General features: G+C 46.9%; 2 non-coding genes across 2 annotated transcripts; one reads left to right on the top strand and one right to left on the bottom strand.

Moving 5' to 3' along the window:
• Nucleotides 1–2,609: 2,609 nt before the first annotated feature.
• On the bottom strand, nucleotides 2,610–2,681 carry TRNAA-CGC (transfer RNA alanine (anticodon CGC)). The gene has a single exon. It is a non-coding gene; the product is annotated as a tRNA-Ala (tRNA).
• A 10,921-nt stretch (nucleotides 2,682–13,602) lies between these two features.
• Nucleotides 13,603–13,674, top strand: TRNAA-UGC (transfer RNA alanine (anticodon UGC)). The gene has a single exon. It is a non-coding gene; the product is annotated as a tRNA-Ala (tRNA).
• The last annotated feature ends 468 nt before the right edge of the window (nucleotides 13,675–14,142 follow it).

The following is a 14,142-nucleotide window of genomic DNA, read 5'->3' as shown; positions in this document are numbered from 1 at the left end:
TGATGCCCTACTGTACACATAACAAATACTACTACAACGTGCACTATCAACATAACTAATACCATTATGCATGAACATATATAAGGCTATCTTATGTTTCACATACATATAAATAACACTGGCATAGTGTTAACATACATTACACCATCATACAGTACACATAAATAAATCTGTCATACTGTGCACTAAATAATGGCTCCATACCATATTGATATAAAATGCAATCATACAGTAGAGATAATTACCACTGTTTTACTGCAGGTATAAATAATGCCACAATATGATTGAATTAATGCTGCCATTCTGTACATATAAGTATTGCCATATAGCACACATAAATAATGCACGGTACACATAAATTACACTTGCATACTGAACAAGTAAATGATACCACCATACAGTACACATAAATAAAACTAGGCTCAGTGGGGTCATATCATCACCCCGTGGACTCTTCGTTATTTATGACATTGGCTGGATGTTGGGGGTCGTTGTCCGGCTGCAGAATAAATTTGGAGCCAATCAGACGCCTCTCTGATGGTATTACATGATGGATAAGTATCGGGCCAGTATTTCTCAGCATTTAGGACACCATTAATCCTGACCAAATACAGTACACAGAAATAATGGCGCCATACAGTGCACAGAAATAACTGCGCCATACTGTACAATCATATACTTCTGTTATACCGTGTATAAATAACGCAGCCATATAACGGCATCCAATATGTCCCCATTAATAGCGCCATCATAACCAGCAGAGATTACCCCATAAACTATAGTGTCAGTACAGTGCATCAGGCAACAGTGCCAGTAAAAGGGTTAAAGTGTACACCCCCCTGTGGTGAACGGGGGAAATGCTTAGTGTGATTGTCACTAATGCTGCACATCTCAGGGGCCCAATCTTTTGTTATGGGGCCCCATGATTTCTGTGCATTACTCTGATTACTAGAGACCCTGTATAACGTAGCAGACGGACGCTCCTTCCCCTTCATACCGCAATCCTGTGTACAGGAGACGGTTTACACTGACATGTAGGTTATTTCTCAAAATTAATTTTTAACCCATGAGCTCCCAAACCAATTTATTCAAATGAGTCTCATGTATAACCCGCGGATGTTATACTAGGAGTGAGAAGACTTCCATTACAGTATTTTTTTTTTTTTTTAAATTTGAAAAAAACAACCTCCCTTACCTAAGGCGGCAGAACCGCAGAATTTTTTCTTTTACATGTATTATTAGTTTTTTTTATTATTATTTACTCTATGTATTATTTTTGCACTAACGCAAGATCATTTTATACAGCAAATAACAATTTTAATCACAATGTAATTTGTTTTTTGGTTGAGAGGCAATTAAAAAAAAAATTAAGAATACAGATATGTTTTAAAATGTTGTTCACTGACTGATTAATCCAAAGGGATAGGTGATAACTTCTAAATCAGTGAGGGTCCGACTGCTAGGACCTCCACTGATTGTCAGAACGGGGAACTTTTATCCCATTCGAATGGGGCAGCAGTGCGCATGCTCGAGAAAAGCCGAGGGCAACGCTAGGCATAGCGAATGAATGGAGCGGTGGATGAGCATGCGCACTGCAGCACGATTCGAATGGGATACAAGTTCCCTGTTCTGGAGATCTGTGAGGGTCCCAGTGGTCGGACCCCCACCATTCTAAAAATTCGCATTTATCCTGTCGATGAAAATTGATATAAATTGTGAACGTATTAGGCCATGTTCACACGGAGCTTTTTGAGGCGTTCAAAAACAATGAATTTTTCACGTGGAAACTGCTCCTTTTTTGGTTTTTGGAGGAGTTTTTCTTTGAACAGTTTTGAATTTTTTTCCTGTAGCGTTCTCTCCAGTCTTTTGATTGGCCGGCGTCTAGTTCGGAGAGGTTTCCATCACAATCCACCTCAAAGAAGTGACCTGCACGTTTTTTTTTCTCCCACCAGGTGTTTTTTTTAAAACTTCTTCAGGAAAAAAAAAAAGTTTAAAAAACTCCTCATATGAACAGAAAAGAGGATTTCTTAGAAAAATGAATAGGAGAATTTTTACAAGAGTTTTTGAAGAAGATCTTTTAAAAAAAACCTCTGGACATAGCCAAAGGCTGTGTTCACACTGAGATTTTATTTTTTCTTTTTTGGCTGAGTTTTCAAAGCTGAAACTCTCCATCAAAACTCGTCACTTTTGTAGAATTTCAGCTCCAAAAAGACTCAGTGTGAACACAACTTACAATGATCTACCACTGGCATCATGGCGTCACGAGTCGATGGTCGAGCACATGAGGGACGTCCTTCCCCTTGTTCATCGCTGTGATCGTTTTTTAATGACTTTATTTATAAGATCAGAGACTTGTCAGACAGTTTCCACCTTAGAACGAGGCTCAGACGCCAGAATCGGTGTCTAATTTTCTCATACAAAATGTGAAAAACCCTCCAGTGATATTTTTGTGTTCGTATAGACCGCCACCTAGTGTCCATTATATGTATAACACTCCACTATATGTAATGGTGAAAGATACTGTAGGAGGTTGATATTTTCATGTTTTCCAGACAGGTGCGATAAAGTTCAGCAAATGTTAAGTGAGATATGTAAATTGTCACAAAACATGAAGATGCCGGGGATTGAACTCGGGGCCTCATACATGCGAAGCATGCACTCTACCACTGAGCTACATCCCCTGAGCAATATGATGATGACTCATGTGACAATACATGACGGGTGTGCCGCCATCGTGCTTGCCCTATGATGTTCCACATTTATAAATATTCCTGTTGTTCGGCGGTATTCTGACAATCTATATATATAATCCCGTCTGTCTGTCTTTCTGTCTGTCTGTCTTTCTGTCTTTCTGTCCTGCGTCGCTCATTGGTCCGGCCGCGGCCAATCAGCGACGCGGGATTTGAGGAAAAGATGGCGGCCGTTAGCGGCTCATCTGCCAGACGGAGGTCAGCGGCGATGCAGCAGAAGTAACCCGACAGGCGGTGCCGCTCACCTCACTAACGTCGGGAGATCAGCGGCTTGGCCCGCTGATCTCCGGAGGGCAAGTGTGAACGGAGGACTAGGGAGCGGCGCCGCCGGTCGGGATGCTTCTGCTGCGAGTAGCCGCTCAAAGTCGCACCAAACGTCGCAAATCCTTTCAACAGTTGCAAAAGCTCAGCAAATAGTAAACTCCTCCAGAAACCTTACTCCAGGCGGAGACTGGAGTGTGGTGCACCAAAAAATAAAAAAAGTGACATTTGGTAAAAGTTGCATTTCATGAATCTGTCTAGAACAGCTGGATAGGAAAAAGTTGTCCAGGAAAAGTAATAAAAAGACTTAAAAAATAAAGATGACTTAAAATGTGCCACAAAACTCGTAGAGAATAAGGATGAAGGACTAAAGCCAATAAAGAAGAGCAAATTACTCCAGAAAAGAGGAGAAACAGCCGAGTTTTGTCTTGTGAATAATAGTCTGAACTATTAGAATATCATGTTATTTGTGTTGGATGATTACAAAAAGGAAAAAATACCTAATAGCGAGAAGATCTATTTCATAGAGTTTATTACACAAGCCTTCTGCTGCTCCTCTCTGCCACTGTCTACATTCCCTGCCGGTCAGCTCTCGCTCTCTCTTCCGGCTCTTACTGTTCTGCAGCACCCGGCAGTGGCCACTACACATTGAGTAGAGATGCGCTTTGGTGCTCTGTCACATGGGTTTCCATCTGGTGACCACAGAAGCAAATAGCATCTGATGGGTGGAGGTTGCGGGTGTTGGACTCCCACCGATCTGATATTGACGTCCTCTCCTGATGACCTAAGTTTAATTTGACCGGCAGCCACTTTAACAAAAACCTACCAATAAGACACAATATTACTCATATACAGCGGTGCTTGAAAGTTTCAGAATTTTCAATATTTCTGTATAAATTTGACCTGAAACTCCATCAGATTTTCGATTTTCCCAAAATATTAGTCCTTTTTTTTATGGAAAATGATCTAATATCAATTTTCTGTGAGTGACAGAAGTAATTGGACCTTTAGGATTAGCGGATAATGTGAAGGTGAAATTAAAGTCTGGTGCTTTCAATTAATGGGACGACAATCGGGTGTGAGTGGTCGACCTTATTTATTTAAAGGGACCTATGGAAAGTCTGATCTTCACAGCACACGTTTGTGGAAGTGTATCATGGGACGAACAAAGGAAATTCCTGAAAACCTCCGATGAAGAGTTGTTGATGATCATCAGGATGAAAAAGGTTTGAAAACCATCTCTAAAGAGACTCCACTAATCCCCAGACAGACTGATTTTGTACAAATGGAGGAAATTCTGAACTAATATTAGTCTCTCCAGACGTGGGTCGATCAACAAAGATCACTCCAAGAGCAAGACGTATAACAGTCCAAAGGAACCAAAGGTCACCTCTAAGTAACTAAAGGCCTTTCTCACATTAGCTAATGTTAATTTTCATGAGTTAACTATTAAGAGAACACTGAACACCAACGGTGTACATGGCAGGACTGCAAGGAGAAAGCCACTACTCTCCTAAAAGAACATTGCTGCCCGTCTGCAGTTTGCTAAAGTTCAGAAGGCGACTGGAACAATAATTTGTGGACGAATGAGACCAAATAGAGCTTTTTGGTTAAATTGAGAAACTTTCTGTTTGGGGTAAGAAAAACATGGCATTACAGCATAAAATATAACCTGGGATGAAAACAAAGGAAAAAACAAAATTAGCAAATAGCCTGCAGTAAGTAAATAGTAATAGTAATAGTACATGTAAATGACACAGGGAGCTTAGCTGACACTGCGTTGATCAAAAAGTCATCACACCACGCTGGAAAGGTGAATTCTGAATTTTATCATCAAATTCAAAGAATCCATCATTGAGCTCGTTTTGTTGCTCAGTTTAGTGGTATTATATGTTCTTCATATGGCGGTATTATATGAGAGGCATGATGTAGCAGTATCATGTGAGCGGTATTACATAGTATGATGATAATTATTTTCTTTTTTATTGAGTATTCATTACATAATCGTGCCAAGTAGTAACATTATTTAGTGGTATAAACATCCCACCTTCTATAATGATATCAGCACAGCAGTGCCAGTGTAAACCGGTCACTGGATGCAACACGCAGACACGGACAAGGCAGAAGTAACCAATTTACCTATTTAATCTCCGGGTGCAAATATAGGAAGGCGATGATTTTTACAGAAAGTAAATGGTCGGGGACAGGATAATTACAGAGTACAATATTTAATATACAATAATATCAAGGTTGTTATCAACGCACTATGACTCTTCCAGCACGACTTTGCAGCAGAAGACAGTAAATCATCAGGATGTGCCATTAGTGAGGAAAGACTGCCATCTGCTGGCCAGGCGAAATCAAGCAGAACCAAGTTGTGCTAGAAGATTTGAAGGGGAAGTAAATTCAGAGGCCGGACCTGATTAGGTGACACACAGGAAGGATTTCCTGGATATAAAAGCCCTGCACGCCAAACTGCGCTGATTTGGCGCTATGCTGCAGAGCAGAGCAGATGTGCTCTGGAGGTGCCACAGAGCCCAGCGTGACAGGCCTCAGCCGGAGGCTTGCGTCACCTAAGGGCTGGACGTCACCTGATAGGGTCCAGACCCCTCACTGAAGTGCCCCGAGTTCTGCATATGCTGGTCAGGGCCAGGACCCGTGTTCTGCACTGATTAAGTTCCAGGGATCCGACGTCGTCTGTCAAGAGCCGAGGTCTGGATCCCCTTTCCTCAAGCCTGAGAGACTACCGTCGACAGTCAAGCCGGGAAGAGCTGAGAGAAGACTGCGACAGGAGAGATGCTCCAGCAACAGCGGAGAAATCGCGCGAGTGAGCAGGGCCGTCACTTCCAACTTTACCTTATGGTACCGGGGACAGTTGGGATTAGAACTTAAGGTTGGGAGGGGGCCGGTTGGTGCGTGGGAGGCTCAACAGGACCTGATTAACTTTATCCAGAAGAGACTTGCGGCCTAGCGGGAAGAACCAGTGACCCCCGCTAGGGCCATATAGATAGAAAGAGAACTTACGTGGTGACTCCCATGACTGCGTGCACCGCATTACAGAAAAGAACTTTACTGTTACTTACTGAAAGATTCATTTTGTTAATGCAAGTTACTGTTGATTTCGATTGTTACTAACCCCTTTTAAAATAATTGTTATACATATAAAGTGGCTATATCAACCCTTGACTGTTCCCGCCTCGTGGTCTCTGCTTATTACATTCCAGCACCTGTGTTACATTTGGCCTAGTCGCAGGATGCAACATTCAGACACCGAGATGGCGAACCAGCCCATGACTGAGCCCGGCAAGGGACATATACCCTTGGGGGCTATGCTCAGCAATCTTCCCAAGTTCACAGGGCGCAGCATGTCACTGTGGGACTGGGTAGAGGGACTGAGAAGTATGCTATACATGTACCCCCTGACCCCTTCCACTCAGGCCGAGCTAGCCCTCCTAACCCTTGATGGGGAGGCCCAGGAGACCATGATGTTACGCCCACCTGGGGACCGTGACACCGTGGACAAAGTGACAAAAATTTGGAGGACATGCACGGTGATACCACGGACCTAGGGCACCTATGCCTGCGGTTGTTTCAGCAGGTTCAAGGGGAAAATGAGACCATAAATCAATATGTTAATGCATTGCAGGAAGTGATGGCCCATATTGTCAAGAAGACTCGAGATGAGAACCGAGAACTAGGACTATTAGAAGAAATGCTGCATGACCAATTAATTGCTGGCCTGAAGGATCCCTCCCTGAAATGGATCTTAAAGGAGCAACTGCGCTTGAGACCCGATCTGGGCATCCTGGAGGTTGGGACCGAAAATAGAGTCTTGGAGAGAGAGATCCCTGTTCTCAATGCCACAGTCCGGAGCCATGAAGTGATCACTCCTGAATCAACCCGAAATGAGCCCGGCTGGGTGCGGGAGATACGTCAAGAGATCAGGGATATTTGAGGTGAGCTGTCCAATATTATGGGGACCCCTGCTGCCATCCCTCTGGCTGACCGCACAGCCCCACGTGGACGGAGGTCAGAGCGAGGAAAGCGCTCCTTCTGAACCCCACCATGCCATGTACGATGCCCATCACCATAATGCGAGCCAGAGTTTTGGACCTGCAGTGGTGGAGGACATATCTCCAAAGACTGCCTGAGTCGAGAAAGGAAAATACGGGTGCAGCCGTTAAACTAATGCGACCCACGGTCATGGAGCATACCATGGGATTCCGAGCCTCAGAAGGAGGAAGGGAGAATTCTGAGGATATTGTCTCCGAGAGGCCCATTATCTGGGCTGAATTTAATGGACAACGCATTCGCTGTTTAATGGACACGGGGTCTCAGGTGAGCACTATGCCTGAGGCGTATTTCCAGAGTCACTTTCCTGAAGTTGCTCGCTCCCGAAAAGAACACACTATCCAGCTGGTGGCGGATCACCAACTACCTATTCCAGTAGCGGTAGTAGATGTGCGGAAAAGACCTGGGCCGAAAAGGAATAGTGATGAACCCAGGATCTGGAGGAGGAAGACCCATTGTAACCCTGGGCCCTGGGCATGAATGTGCTAAAAGAAGTCGGACAGTTCTTGGCTGAGGGCTCCGACAGAAACAACTGGACCTGTGCTACTCATGACCCGGCCAGCAAGAGAATATTTCAGCATCTTGTGCGAGTCAGCCAAATCCAAAAGTTACCCACTGCCTCCCAGTATCTCGGCAAGGTATCGATACCGCCCAAAGCCACAGTGACACTTTCAGTGGGACAGACTGTGCTCACTGTACCTGTACTGGCTCATGTATCCTTAGAGGGTGTGGATGTCCAGATTGAGCTAATGGAGGGAGAAGGGGCGCTCTCCGGACCATTGGTTGCTCGCACCATGGCCACTGTGCGGCAGGGGCGAGTACCTGTGCACTGTATCAATCTAAGTGGGGCAAGTCTACAGTTGTTGCCCTGACAAGAGGTGGCTTGAGTTGGTATAATGCCGGAATCTGATGCTATAGGATTGACACCTGTGAAAGGCAAAGCATGGACCTTAGAGGTGTCGTTCAACAGCCGAGAGAATGGAAGCGAACCACTGGCTGGACGTCACCTCTTAGAACAGATGGAGACCAACCTCACCAATTTCTCCACGAGACAAGTTAAAAAGGTTGAATAATTACTGCAGCGATATCAGGGGGTGTTTGAACAACATGAAGACGACTTTGGGTGCACCCAGGCCATACAGCACAAAATACTTACAGGAACTACTGCTCCCATTCGAGAGGTATCGGCAGATTCCACCTCACATGTATCAGGAGGTGAAAGAACTGCTGGCCCACATGTTGCGGAATGGCGTGATCCGCAAGAGTCAGAGTCCCTGGGAAGCCATATCATGTTGGTTCAGAAGAAGGACGGTACCCTGAGGTTCTGCGTGGACTACTGGAGGCTTAATGCGTGTACTGTGCAGGACTCCTATCCCTTACCCATAATCGAGGAGTCCCTGTCTGCATTGGCAAACGCTAAATTCTTCTCTTCCCTCGACCTAGGTAGTGGCAAGTCCCGGTAGCCGAGAAGGACCGTCCGAAGACAGCCTTTTTCCTCCCTATGGGCTTGTTTGAGTTCAACCGGATGACATTTGGACCGACAAATGCGCCAGGGAGCTTTCAGCAATTGATGGAAAGATGCTTGGGAAATCTCAACTTCAAAGCCACTTTGATATACTTGGATGATATAATCGTTTATTCCGCTATGTTTGAAGATCACCTCCACCGACTGGAGCAAGTGCTGGAGCGGCTTCAAAGAGGGTTAAAAATCAAGCCCCATAAGTGTCATCTATTTAACAGGAGATTGAATACCTGGGAAATACAGTTTCCAATGTAGGAGAAATGTAAGATTGCGGTACCACTTAATGAGTTGTTGAGAGGAACCAAGCGTCAACCCATTCAGTGGGGCCCATGAAAAGAGGAAGCGTTCTTCTGAGCATTGAAGATGGCATTGACGGATGCCCCAATCCTGGCCTACGCTGACTTTTAACAGCACTTCGTGTTGTACACTGATGGAAGCTTGTACGGGCTGGGAGCAGTATTGGCTCAGGTACAAGAAGGAAGAGAGCGGGTGATCGCATATGCCAGTCGGTCGCTGCGGGACACTGAGAAGAATCCTGACAACTGCAGTTTGTTCAAACTGGAGTTACTGGCACTGGTATGGGCCACGACTGAGAAATTCGCAGAGTACTTGTCGGGGTCAGAAGTAAAGGTGCGAACAGACAACAACCCCTTGGCCCATTTAGGAAACGTGAAGCTAGGCATGCTAGAACAGTGGTGGGTCGCAAGGATGTCCAAATATCAGTACAATAACTCCTATCGGTCTAAGCCCCAGAACACCCATGCAGATGCCCTGTCCCGAGTCACGCAAGCTGGGCCGAAGAGAGACATAGACAAATAACTTGAAGGTGACGAGATCCTAGATTTCAGACAGTTGGCACTGCTGTAATAGCCGCCCAGGAGTGTGGAGAAGAGCACAGACCCACCCAGATTCTGGGCTGCTCAAGAGACCAGTAGGGACATCTGCAACAGTCCGACCCAGAACTAGCGAAGCTGAGAAAATGGGTTGCCCTGGGACAAAGGCCTGACCAGGAAGCCAGGGCTGCTTCATTCCCAACAACCTTGCAAATCTTGGGCCAGTGGGAAAGGCTTTTCCTGAAAGATGGCCTGCTTTGCCAAATGATTCAACTTCCTCAAGAGTTCGATGTTACCTGGCAAGTGGTGGCTTCAGAAGCGCTAGTAGTTCAACTAGCTAAAGAAACTATGAAGGGTGCCTACTTTGGTGTGGCGAAGACCTTTTGGTGGTTACAACGGCTGGTGTATTGGCCCCAACTGCAGCAAGAATTTGAAGGAGTTTGTTGAAAATGTTACTATTGTGAGCTAAATAAACCCACGGAACAGAGAGCTCCTGTTCAGACCATTCGAACTTCTGCGCCTTTGGAGGCACTGATGATCATCATTGACTACCTGATGATTGGAACTTCATACAATGACTACAGGTATTGCTTAGTGATGACTGATCACATCACCAATTTCGCGGTAGTGACCCCCACCTGGGACCAGACTGCAGAAGCTGCAGCCAGGGCCATCTGTCAGGACTTCATCCGAATATATGGGTGCCCAAAGCAAATTCACTCCGACCAGGGGGGCCTGCTTCCAGGGACGGGTGATGGACGAGCTGTATCATATCTACGGAATTGATAAATCCCGAACGACGCCATATCACCTCCAGGGGAATGGGGCCTGCGAGCGCTTTAACCGAACCCTGTTACAAATGTTGCGAACCCTTGAAGAGGACAAAAAGATGAAGTGGCCAAAATTCGTGTCTGAGTTGGTGAGGGTTTATACGACTACCGGTTATACTCCCTACATGCTGCTGGAGCTGGACTCAGAAGACCTCTGTCCAGGCGGTAGCCCAAATACCTGGATTCGGGAGCACTGATGCCGACTTCAGACAGTGTGAAGATTAGCTAAACAGAACTTTCGGGAAGTGGAGCATTCAAGTCGGTACCTGACCTCATGTAGACAACTCCAGCTAGGGGACCATGTGCTTGTGCGGTCCAAGCGGCCCTGGAGCAAGCTAGATTACCATTGGGAGGCAGTACCCTACCGAGTAGTGAAGAAGGTCCACCCAGATAACCCGATCTACGAGGTCAGACCCGAGGGAGATGATGACGCGGCACCTAGAGTGTTGCACCGGAATATGCTGCGGCCCTGCTCTTCCGAAGCGGAGATCTGTAACGGGGCTGGGTCCCCAACAGAAGTGGCTGAAGCTCCACAAAGAGGGGACTTAGAGGATGAGGAAGGATGGATTGCAGTACCGTTGGGTTCACCGGAACTGCCAATGCCGCTCTTGAGTGGGACAGAGATTGAACGGGGAGGCGATTTACAATCCCCGTTGATTGACTCTTTGGGGACTCCAGAGGCGCCCCTGCAAGAGGAGCCTGGAAACAGGGAGGGAAAGAAAGGGAGAGTCAGCCCACCGGAATGCAGTCTGCAAATCATCTGTCCAGAGATCCTCGCAGTGAGTCGCCCTGGCTCGGGTCGGTGCAATGAAGAGAAAAGAGGAAAATCTCCAGCGTAGGATAAAGTTAAAACATAGTAATTTATTGAGTCCAAGATAAAAAAAAACAAATCTTTGAGTTGCACTCAACTCTTGGCTGAACTTGGGCTACCTGTGAAGAAACCTCAATCCCGCAAGGATTCCACTCGCCCGGGGACTGGAGAGCAAAAAGGGGGGGAGGAATGTAGCAGAAGACTGTAAAACATCAGAAGAACTGTTGCAACATGTGCCATTAGTGAGGAAAGACTGCCATCTGCTGGCCAGGTGAAATCAAGCAGAACCAAGTTGTGCTAGAAGATTTAAAGTGGGAGTTAATTCAGAGGCCGGACCTGATCAGGTGACCCCCAGGAAGGATTTCCTGGATATAAAAGCCCTGCATGCCAAACCGCAGGCAGATTTGGTGCCAAGCTGCAAGACAGAGCAGACGTGCTCTAGAGGTGCCGCAGAAGCTAGCATCACAGGCCTCAGCCAGAGGCCCGCATCATCTGAGTGCTGGACACCTCCTGATTAGGTCCGGACCTGTCACAGAAGTGCCCCGAGTTCTGCGCATGTTGGCCAGAGCCAGGACCCGCGCTCTGCACTGATTAAGTTCCCGGGATCCGACGTCACCTGTCAAGAGCCGAGGACTGGACCACTTTGCCCCAATCCTGAGAGACTACCATCGACAGTCAAGCCGAGAAGAGCTGAGAAAGGACTGTGACAGGAGAGACGCACCAGCAGTAGCGGAGGAACAGCACGAGTGAACAGGGCCATCACTTCCAACTTTCACTTATGGTACGGGGACAGTTGGGATTAGGACTTAAGGTTGGGAGGGGGCCGGTTGGTGCATGGGAGGCTCAATGGGAACTGATTGACTTTATCTGGAAGAGACTTACGGCCTAGAACTAGAAGAACCGGTGACCCCCGCTAGGGCCATACAGATAGAAAGAGAACTTACTTGGTGACTCCCATGACTGCGTGCACCGCATTACAGAAAAGAACTTTACTGTTACTTACTGAAAGATTAATTTTGTTAATTCAAGTTACTGTTGATTTCCATTGTTATTAACCCTTTTTAAAATAATTGTTATACATATAAAGTGGTTATGTCAACCCCTGACTGTTCCCGCCTCGTTGTCTCTGTGCGTTGCATTCCGGTACCTGTGTTACAACTTCACTACTTTATACATCTTGTATCTGATGAGAACAACGTTCACAGTAATATGGGTGACGCTACAACAAGCCCCTTTATCTTCAAGGCCCTAGTGGGGGACTCCAGTTCTTTTCGCCAGGCCGCAAGTTTTTCTGACAAAGTCAATCAATGCTCTTTTGGCCTCTCGCACTCTGGCCAGTTCCCATCCTGTCTTGTTGCACCACCCCAGACTGACCCCTGTACTGTACATCAATGTCGGAAGTAACGGCCGGTTCACTCTCACCTCCTGGTCACTTCCGGATTAGGACCCTCACCAAATCTTTGGTACTTGACCTGCAACGACTGTCTGCTTGGTCTGGAAGGGCGAGGGCTGGACCTCAGGTCTTGTCTGGCGTGGTCTGGTCCCCAGATCTTGACTGGCGCAGGGCTGGACCTTGGGTCTTGTCTGGCTCTGGTCCTTGGATTTTGAATGGCGCAGGGCTGGGCCTTGGGTCTTGTCCGGCTTGGTCTGGTTCCTGTATCTTGACTGGCACAGGGCTGGGCTTGAGGTTTTCAGCGTGGTTTGGTTTTGGATCTTGACTGGCGCAGGGCTGGGCCTTGGGTCTTGCCTGACGTGGTCTGGTCCCCGGATCTTGACTGGCGTAGGGCTGTGCCTTGGGACTTGTCCGGCTCTGGTCCTTGGATCTTGACTGGCGCAGAGCTGGGCCTCGGCTCTTCCTCTGCTTGGTCTGGTCCCCGAATCTTGACTGGCGCAGGGCTCGGCCTGAGGTTTGGTCCTTTGATCTTGACTGGTGCAGGGCTGGGCCTTGGGTCTTGCCCGGCGTGGTCTGATCCCCAGATCTTGACTGCCGTAGGTCTGTACCTTGGGATCTGTCTGGCTCAGGTCCACGGATCTTGAGTGGCGCAGGGCTGGGCGTGAGGTTTTGCCCGGAGTGGTCTAGTCCCTGGCTCTTGACTCGCGCAGGGCTGGGTCTTGGGTCTTGCCTGGTGTGGTCTGGTCCTGGGATCTTGACTGGCGCAGTCTGGATCTCACTCGCGGGCGCACAGCAGCCCGCTGGTCTGGTCTCCCGAGTGTGTCCCAGAATCTTGGCAGCGGCGTCCCTCTGAGCACACGACCTCTATCGTTAGCGCCAAATCTCTTCCTAGCTTGTCCCTCTGGCCTTTTATATCGAGGAACTGCATTACGAATTTCACCTGACCTGGTGCTCCATCTAGACTCGTCCTTCTCTAAACACTCCCCCGCTCTTATTGGTTCTGTTTGGACAGTAGGTCGCAGTCTCCGGTCACAAATGCTGCACAGCTCTTTAGGAATCTCATCTTCCACGGCACACCTTCTTACACCACACACAGAGTATTGTCTTTGAGAAGAAGGATCTCTTTCACCAGGGGATGTAGCTCAGTGGTAGAGCGCATGCTTTGCATGTATGAGGCCCCGGGTTCAATCCCCGGCATCTCCATGTTTTGTTGTAATGTTCATATTTCTTTAAGAAAAATTAATTTGCTGAACTTTAATGCTCATGTGACTGGATGCGATCCACACGACTTAATTATCAGAAAAAACATCATCTTTCACCCTAATATACTGTGGAATGTTAATGTTATACATGTAATGGACACTAGGTGGCACGCTATCCAAATATCAAAACATTAATGGATGGTTTTTAAGTTTTGTATCAGCAAATTAAACACCGATTCTGTTATATCAGCCTCGTTCTAAGGCCTAAAATGTCTGACAAATCTCCAATCTTAAAAATAAATCATTCAGATATGATCACAGCAATGGACAAGGGGAAGGACGTCCTTTGTATGTGTAATTATCTACTCGTGGCAGCGTGATGCCGGTGGTAGACCCTTGGTTATGTGCACACTACGTAATTTTTCAGGCAGATTACACCTGGAATTAGCCTGAAAAAGGATTACAAAAT

This window comes from Phyllobates terribilis, unplaced genomic scaffold (assembly GCF_046119375.1).
Source record: "Phyllobates terribilis strain yellow unplaced genomic scaffold, ASM4611937v1 Scaffold_3__8_contigs__length_932513732, whole genome shotgun sequence".
NCBI classification, from domain to species: domain Eukaryota; kingdom Metazoa; phylum Chordata; class Amphibia; order Anura; family Dendrobatidae; genus Phyllobates; species Phyllobates terribilis.
This window is presented reverse-complemented; position numbering and strand designations above follow the sequence as displayed.